This window comes from Macaca mulatta, chromosome 19 (genome assembly GCF_049350105.2).
Source record: "Macaca mulatta isolate MMU2019108-1 chromosome 19, T2T-MMU8v2.0, whole genome shotgun sequence".
Taxonomy (NCBI): domain Eukaryota; kingdom Metazoa; phylum Chordata; class Mammalia; order Primates; family Cercopithecidae; genus Macaca; species Macaca mulatta.
In genome coordinates, this window is record NC_133424.1 from 20,344,235 (window position 1) to 20,352,713 (window position 8,479).

General features: G+C 56.9%; 1 pseudogene; it reads right to left on the reverse strand.

Annotated features, from left to right (window-relative positions):
* Positions 1-2,760: 2,760 nt before the first annotated feature.
* LOC144337075 (uncharacterized) lies at positions 2,761-8,176 on the reverse strand (annotated as a pseudogene).
* Between the last annotated feature and the right edge of the window lie 303 nt (positions 8,177-8,479).

Here is an 8,479-nt window from a genome sequence, read left to right on the forward strand (position 1 = left end):
GTTCAGCCTGAAGATGAAGCATGCAATAATGGCAATGGCACCCACAGCCTTCAAGGTTCACAGAAGCAAGTACCCCTGTGCCTGAGGTTTCCTGGGGAACTCACGGGACAGACAGACAGCTGTCCCCATGACCCTCTGCTCTGGTCAGAAGGGATGGCCAGGGATGACCAGGCCTGGCCTGTAGGGCTGGGCAGGGCAGAGCGAGTTCTCCCAGACCCTGAGCCCACCCTTGAAATGAATGATCCATGCGAAAGGTGGGAGTGTGGTGGGCACTTCCCTGCCTGGGCGTCCCCCTGGCCATGGCCTCCTGTGCATAGCTGGACCCCAGGGGTGGCCACAGAACGACCCAGTGCTGCCCAGTGGGAGGTGGCAGTGTTGGAAACGGGGTGTGGGCACCAACCCCTCCCAGGAACGCCCCCTGGCCTGATGCCCTCCCTGTCCCTTGAGTGACCATGAACCTGTCCCAGTCCAGCCTGTGGGAGGGAGTTCTTTCAGGACCAGTTCTCCCAGGCATGGGTCCTGGAGGATGCCACCATGCTCAGGCACTTTGAGGCCTTTGTGGGGGAACTGATGAGCCAGTGCTGGAACCTGCCACCCCCTGGTGGGCTCCAGCACCAGGTCCCCTCCTGTCACCCTCTGGAGCGTTCGATAGTGGAGAGGGCCCCGGCCCCACCAGCCCTACGACCTGGCCCTTCCTTCTGCACCTCTTTTTCTGCCTTTTCCTCCTCTACACTAAGCAGCTTCTGGGCAGGTGCTGAGCGCATATGTAATGGACATGCTGCTCAGACAGGCGGAGGCTGGGGAAAGACCCCTCAACGCTTCCTGTGGTTTTTACATCCTTTCCCCTCTGTGCGAGCTCCCTGAACCACCATCCCAACATCAACAGATGCCGGGAGGAGCAGGGGCCGCTTGCTCCAGAGCACCCCTCCAAGGATGTCAGGGCAATAAGCCTTGAGCCAGGGGAACAAGAGAATCAGTGTCACTGACCCAGAGGATTCGTGGAGAGGACACGGGTAGGAGCCCTGGCCAGAGCCAGATCCAAGAGTTCAGCCAGGTGTGGGAATGGTCTAGTCCAGGTGTGGAGTGGACGGTCCCGGAGGGCAAAGGGGGCCCCATGCCTGGGACCATCTCACCCACTGTGGAGACAGTATCTCATGTGAGGTGGCAAGGGGGCTAGGTGACAGCCAAGGCCTCTCCCACCTGGTTCTGAATCAGGGCTGCTACCCAGGCCACACAGCCCTGGGATGAAGAGGTGAAGGAGGAAGTCTGGAGCCAGCCCGAATCCTAAGCCACTGCCCCAGGAGTGACATGAGGCGCCCCAATAACTCCCTACGCCCTGAAGGATCCACGCACCCCTTGCTCTGTGATCAGCAGCCTGCTGGGGTGTCCTCAGAGTCAGACTCAAGAAGCCACACAGGGATGCTGAGGACACCAGAGACCCAGGTCCATGGGGCCCAGCTTTGTGGGGACTTAATGGACTTGGTGGAGAAGCTGACCACTCACGTCTGCTATTTTTTCAGCCAAACCTGATTGAGGGTCCTTGGCACCTAGGCCTCTGTGAGCATTACGCCCCTCTGCAAGGGAGACAGGCTGGCCCACCCCTGCCTACCAGCTCAGCTCTACAGGCCCATGCAGCCAGCCCCCTACCCCGGAATGCAACCCTGGTCCTCTCCCACCCCGGCATGGCTGGCAGTCTCCAAGACTGAGGCCCAGGGGCACGAAGGAGCTTCCAGAAAACTCAGGGCAGCAGGTTGCTCTCTGGGGATCCTGAGGGTTCAGAATGGACCCATGCATTTTCTGAACTCCCTCCGGAAGCTGCCCAGAGACTTGGCTGTCAGAGGCCCGTGGTTCCCATTGTAAAATTTGAACAGGGATGCTGTGCTCCGTCCCTTCCACATCTACCCTACCCAGCCCCAGGACCATTAATGGGGCCCAGCCCTGCAACCCCATCTTGGCTACAACACCAGGCCCTGCTGGGCCCCGTGAGAACGGAGAGGCAGGTCCAGAGGTAAGTCCCTTGCATGAGGGCACTTGCATCGGAACCCTCTTGGTGGGCAATGACTAGCACGGCGTGGAAGGAACCAGGGCAGCTCCCAGCCAGTTGCTCTGCAACCCCAGATGGCTCCTGGGCCTTATGAAGTCCTTCTCAACAGGGAAGCTGGTCCCTTTCAGGCCACCACAGGGAGGGGTGAACATGGTGTCCTCCCAGCCCTGGCCAGCCAGGAGCATGCCTTGTGGCCTCTGATTTGGCTTGTTGGACAGAGTCCCCTCCTGGGGCACACGTCCTAGGTCCAGAGGGGCCCGGCCTCAACTCCAGCCCTGGTTGGTAGGGGAGGGCACCAGGGGTGCCACGGGCCTTTAGTTGCAGCACACATGACCATGCAGGGGACATGGCACACCTCACCCGGTTGTTGTACCATTTCAGGTCAGAGAACCCCAGCAAGAACTTGCTGCAGGAACATGAGGTTCTGAGCCTGTGCGGGAGCAGGACATCAAGGGCTGCTCAAGGGCGTCCATGGCTACAGTGACTGTGGCCTCTTCCCAGCCTCGTCTGTGCAGTGCAGGTGATCCATGACTCCAAGCTGGGACTGGCAGGTGATGGTGGCCCCAGCATCTCGGCCACACTGCCAACATGCTGCTGGGAGGCTTTGAGACCATGCCCGGTATCCTGCCCACCTCCTTGAGACCCCTTCCTGACACTTTCTAGCCAGTGCTACAGCTGCAGCATGTGTCACCACTGAATACCTTCCAGCAGCCGGTGCAGGCTTCAGACGGCAGGGGTGCTCAGCAGCCATGGCCTCAGTAGCTCTTTCGTGGCAACCAGGACAGTCAGGGCAGTGATGATGCCCAGGACAAGTGGGATGGCAGTTCCATGATGGTGGATGAGCCTAGTGGCAGTTCACACCTGGTGCTCAGTGGCTCCCTGGGCTCCTGTGGTGGTAACAGCTTGGCCACCATGAGGCGCAGTCTCAACCGCTTCCCCACCTGTCAAGTCAGGTGGGGAGGCCTTGTGCTTGGTGAGGTGTTGGGCTCTGTGAAGGACGGGGACAAGTTGTGCATGGCTCTGTGGCTCTATGGCCTCAAGTGGCAGGAGAACCCCTACTCCTTCCAGTGCACTACCGGCGACACCACTCAGTAGAACAAGTTCAAGGGCATGAATAGCGTCCTCTCTTGCAAGCTGGTGACCATGCACAGGCAGGTCCCAGTGCACGGCGCAACAAGCACTTGCACTGACTGGATGCTTGTCTGGTGACATTCCCGGCCATCTCTGTGCCCCACCCACCTGAGAAGTGGGCCACGGGTTGCTTCCAGGAGGACTTCATCTCCAAGCACAGGAAGAGCCTGATCTGTGGGAGGAGCCACACGGCTGGCTGCCCAGTGCTGGCAGTGCCACGTCCTCCAGCACTTCCTGATGTGCCCCAGCAGCACCGAAAGAAGGCCTGGAAACAAGGCAAGAGGAAGGCCTTCTGTATGGCACGACACCTCTTGAGGAAAGAAAATAAGAAAACTGCCTCCGATCCAAGCAGAGCAGATCAGCGAGAAGGTGGGCATCACTTGGAGAAGTGGATGTGGGTATCGAAGATGAACACTGGATATGTGTCCTGGTCATGGGAGGTGGGTGGTGCGAGAAAGGTGACATGGTGGGTGCCAGCTCGTTCCTGACCCTGAGCACTCCACCACCACCGCCCTCGACCTGCAGGAGGTGGAGAGCCTGATTGACAGCTCCATATGCTTTCTCAAGAAGGTGGACGACAGTGCTGCTGCTCAGCCACAGGGCATGGAGTTCACGACAAGCAGGTGAGGGGCTTTGAGAAGGAACATCAGCAGGGGGCCAGCCCTCCCGCAGCCTCAGCCAGGCTTTGGAGTGGGCCCAGCAGGGCTTCTAGGTGGGCCTGAAGCAGCCCGTCACCTTCACCGGAGGTGCCTACGATGCCATCGTCAAGCTCTTCCCAGACTGGCCCAGGCAGGACCTGGATTCTGTCTCGGACCTGTTACTGCCGTCCAAGTGGCAACGCATCAAATTTCCAGACGTCCTCCATGTTCACAGAGGAGCTCTTACCAAAGTCACGGGGAGCAGGAGACTTGTAGGAGGAGGAACGATGGAGGTGCGGGGGCTGATGGTGTTCAGGAGCGTGGGACACGAGTTCTTTGGCCACTTTGGCTGAAATTCACCATCTCCATCCAATTAAAGGGAGAGATTTGAGATCACAGATGCAGCACTTTTTACCAGAAGAAAATATTTTTTTTTCCAAAAATCGATCTAGAATTTGGAAGCAGCTCTTTATAAAGATGAGAGTGTTGAGTGACTGGATGTTGGGTTGGGGACTTTTTCCAGTTCAAGGATAATTTCTACAGCAGAATAAAAACTTCTATCAGAGAGCCATGGCCAACTATCTGTGGTAGTACAAGGATGGTTTTGTGCTCAACTGAGGCCAGTTTAGAATAGAGAATTATGTGGGAAATAAACAGAGAACATGGCGATGGAACCACGTGTTGTATCTTCGTAGGCGTCCATGCTATGGAAGTTCCTTCCTTCTCTCCTTCCTGCTGTGTGTGCCTCCTCCCAGCATCGGGCATCCCCACGTCCTGGGCCTGTGCTGGGAGAGATATAAAGGACACCATTGGCTATAGGCTGGGGGACTGGCATGGTCAGGGGATCCTGTGAAGTCAGAGTAGCCCCTGAGGACCAGTCCTGGGATGGCTGTGTCCAACTGACCAGGCCCCTGCTGACCAGGGCCCCATGGACTGGGGCCTCTGCCATGACCTGGCCTTCACTGAATGGGCCCTGATAACCAGGACCCCACTGAAGAGTCCCCCCTGATGAAGCCCCACTCACCAGGCCTTACTGACTGGACTCCCCCTGACTAGGCCCCGGCTGACCAGGTTGTTACTGACCAGGCCCCACTGGCAGCTGCTCCTCCCCCTAGCCAAGCCAGGCCCCCATTGATTGGGTCCAGTGATCAGTCAGCCAGTGGCCAGAGCTGCACTGACCAGGTCCCCGCTGACTAGTTAACTTACTAACCAAGCTCCTGGAAACTAGGTTCACACTGACCGGGCACAAGGCCCCACTGACTAGGTCTTCGTGAAAAGGCCCTCACTGCCTGGACTCCACTAACTAGGCCTTATGAATGAGACTTTCACTGATAATGTCTTTGCTGGTCATGCCTCCACTACCCAGGCTTCTAGTGATCATGCCCCCTTGGGTCATGTCCCTCCTGACTGAACAGGCCCACACTTGAACAGGCCCCCAATGTCTATCCCCCGCACTGACTAGGCCCTCACATCCAAGTCCCACTGACCAGATATTCCGGCCAGGTTTTCACCGACTATGTCCCACTGCCAGACTCTAAGAACTAGGCCCCACTGGCCAGGCCCTCTCTGACCGGGTTTCTCCTGATAAGAACCTGCTGAAAGGTGTTTGCTGACTAGGTCAATCCTAACCAGATCATCCATGACCAAGGTCCCCACTGATCATGTTTCCACTGACCAGGCCCAAAAGTACTAGGCCCCAATGACCAGGTCCACCACTGAGCAGGTACTGCTGACAAGGTCCCCATGGAACAGGCCCCCACTGTCAGGCCCCCGTTGACTAAGCCACAATGACTACGTCACAGCGGACCAGGCCCTGGTTATTAGGTTTAAGGGACAAAACCCTCGTTGACCACCAGGTCCCACTGGTCAAGTCCCCACCCACCAGGTCCCCATAGATGACCCTGAGTTACCAGGACCCCACTAACCAGACCTCTACAGACTAGGCCCCAATAACCAAGACCCACAGACAAGGCCCTCACTCACTGGGCTTCAACTGATGAGATTCTGACTGACCAGGTCCTTAATGACCAGACTAGGTCATTTATTGACTAGGCCCCACTACCCAGGACCCCAGTGACCAGGCCCCCACTAATCAGGTCCCAAGTTACCAGACCCCCACTGACTGTCCCAACTGACAAGGCCCCCACTGCCTAGGCTTCCACTGACCAGGTCCACACTGACCAGGCCTCAAGAGATGAGGCCCCAACTTACCAGGAACCCACTGACCAGAGAGACCTCCACTGACTGGGCCCAACTGACAAGGTTCCAACTGACCATGTTTTTACTGACCTGACTTTACTGAACAGGCCCCACAGCTCAGTATCCAGTGACCAGACTCTCACTGACTAGGTCTCACTGTCAGACCTCAAGTGACCAGGCCTCACTATCCAGGACACACTCATGAGGCTTCCACTGCCAGGCCCCCACTGACTGGGCCCAACTGACGAGGCCCTCAATGACCAGGTCCCTAACTGATGAGGTTCCAACTGACCAGGTCCTTAGTGACCAGACCTTTACTGACCAGCCCCCACTAATCAGGACCCCACTAAACAGGTGCCCACTGACAAGATCCCAGTTGATTATGTCCCCAGTGTCCAGGTTTCACTGACTAGGCCCCACCAACCTGGTCCCACTGACAAGCCTCCAGCTGACCAGGTCCCCACTGACTGGGACCCAACTTACAAGGCCCATTAGCCAGGCCTCACTGACCAGGACTCCACTGACTGGGCCCCATCTGATAAGGTTCTGATTGACCAGGTCCTTAATGACCAGGCCTTTACTGACCAGGCCCCACTCCCCATGACCCCAGTGACCAGACCCTCACTGACCAGGTTCCACGGCCAGGCCTCCAGTGACCAGGCCTCACTATCCAGAACCCACGGATGAGGCTTCCACTGCCAGGCTGACTGGGGCCCAACTGACGAGATTCCAACTGACCACTTCCTTCACTGATGAGGTCCTAACTGACCATGTCCTTAACTGACAAGGTTCCACCTGCCCAAGTCCTTAACTGATGAGGTCCCAACTGACCAGGTCCTTAACTGATGAGGTTCTGACTGGCCAGGTCTTTAATAACCAGACCTTTACGGATTAGGCCCCATTAACCAGGAACCCAATGACCCAGAACTTTACCAACCAGGCCCCACTAGCCAGGACCCCAACGATCAGGCCCCACTGACCAGGCCTCAGTTGATGAGGCCTCAACTTACCAGGACCCGAGACCACCACTGACTAGACCCCACTAGCTAGGACCCCCTGATGAGGTCTCCACTCCTAGGCTGCCGCTGATTGGGCCATACTGACAAAACCCCCAATCAGACCGTCAGTGACCAGGCCTCACTGTCCAGGACCCACGGATGAGGCTTCCACTGCCAGGCCTCCACTGAGTGGGCCCAACTGACAAGGCCCCCTCTGTCAAGGTCTCCACTGACTGGGCCTCAAATGACGAGGTTCTGACTGACCAGGTCCTTACTGAACAGACCTTTACTGACCAGGCCCCACTAATGAAGACTCCAAAGACCAGGCCCCCACTGACAAGACCACAGTTGATTATGCCCCCAGTGGCCACGTTTCACTGACTAGGCCCCACTGACAAGTCCCTCACTCACCAGGTCCCCATTGACCAGGCCCCAACTGATGAAGCCTCAACTTACCAGGACCCCACTGACCAGACCTCCACTGAGTAGGCCCCACTAGCCAGGCCCCACTGATAGGCCCCCCAGTTCCAGACCCCACTGCCAAGCTCCCCACTGACCAGGTCTCTCCACTGATGAGGTTCCCACTGACCAGGTCCTTAATTACCAGACCTTACCTGGCTAGGCCCCACTACCCAGGACCCCAATAGTCAAGTCCCCACTGACCAGGTTCCTACTGAACAGACCCCCACTGACTGGGCCCCCACTGCCAGATATCCACTAACTAGGGCTCAATGACCAGGCTTCCACTGACCAGGACTCCAATAACCAGGTCACACTCACCAGGCCCCCACTGACCAGATTTCAGCTGACCAGGCTCATGCTGACCAGGACACACTGATGTAGTCCCAAGTGACCAGGCCCTCTGACCAGTACCCTCTGACCAGGCTCCCTCAGACCAGGTCCTCACTGACCAGGTGCCTGCTCACCAGGCTTCCTCTGACTAGGTCTCCAATGATTGTGTCCCCATTGACCATGCCCCCACTGACCAGGTACTATTGACTAGGCTGCTGCTGACCAGGTCAGCACCAACCCGACCCCCACTCACAAGGACCTATTCACCAGGCCCTGCTGACCAGGTCCCACATGACCAGGTCCCACATGACTCCACTGAATAGGTTCCACTGATGTGGCCCCAATAACTCACCTATATTAGTGTGTTCTTGCATCGCCATAAAAAAAACCTGAGACTGGGAAATTTATAAAGAAAAGAGGTTTAATTGACTCACAGTTCTAAAGGCTGTACAGGAAGCATGATGCTGGCATCTATTTGGCTTCTGGAGAGGCCTTAGGAAACTTTCAATCATGGTGGAAGGCAAAAGGGTAGCAGGCACGTCTTACATGGCTGGAGCAGGAGGAAGTGTGGGGAGGAAGTGCTACACACTTTTAAACAACCAGATGTCATGCAAACTCTATCACAAGAACAGCACTAAGGGGATGGTGCTAAACCATTAATGAGAAACCACCCCCAC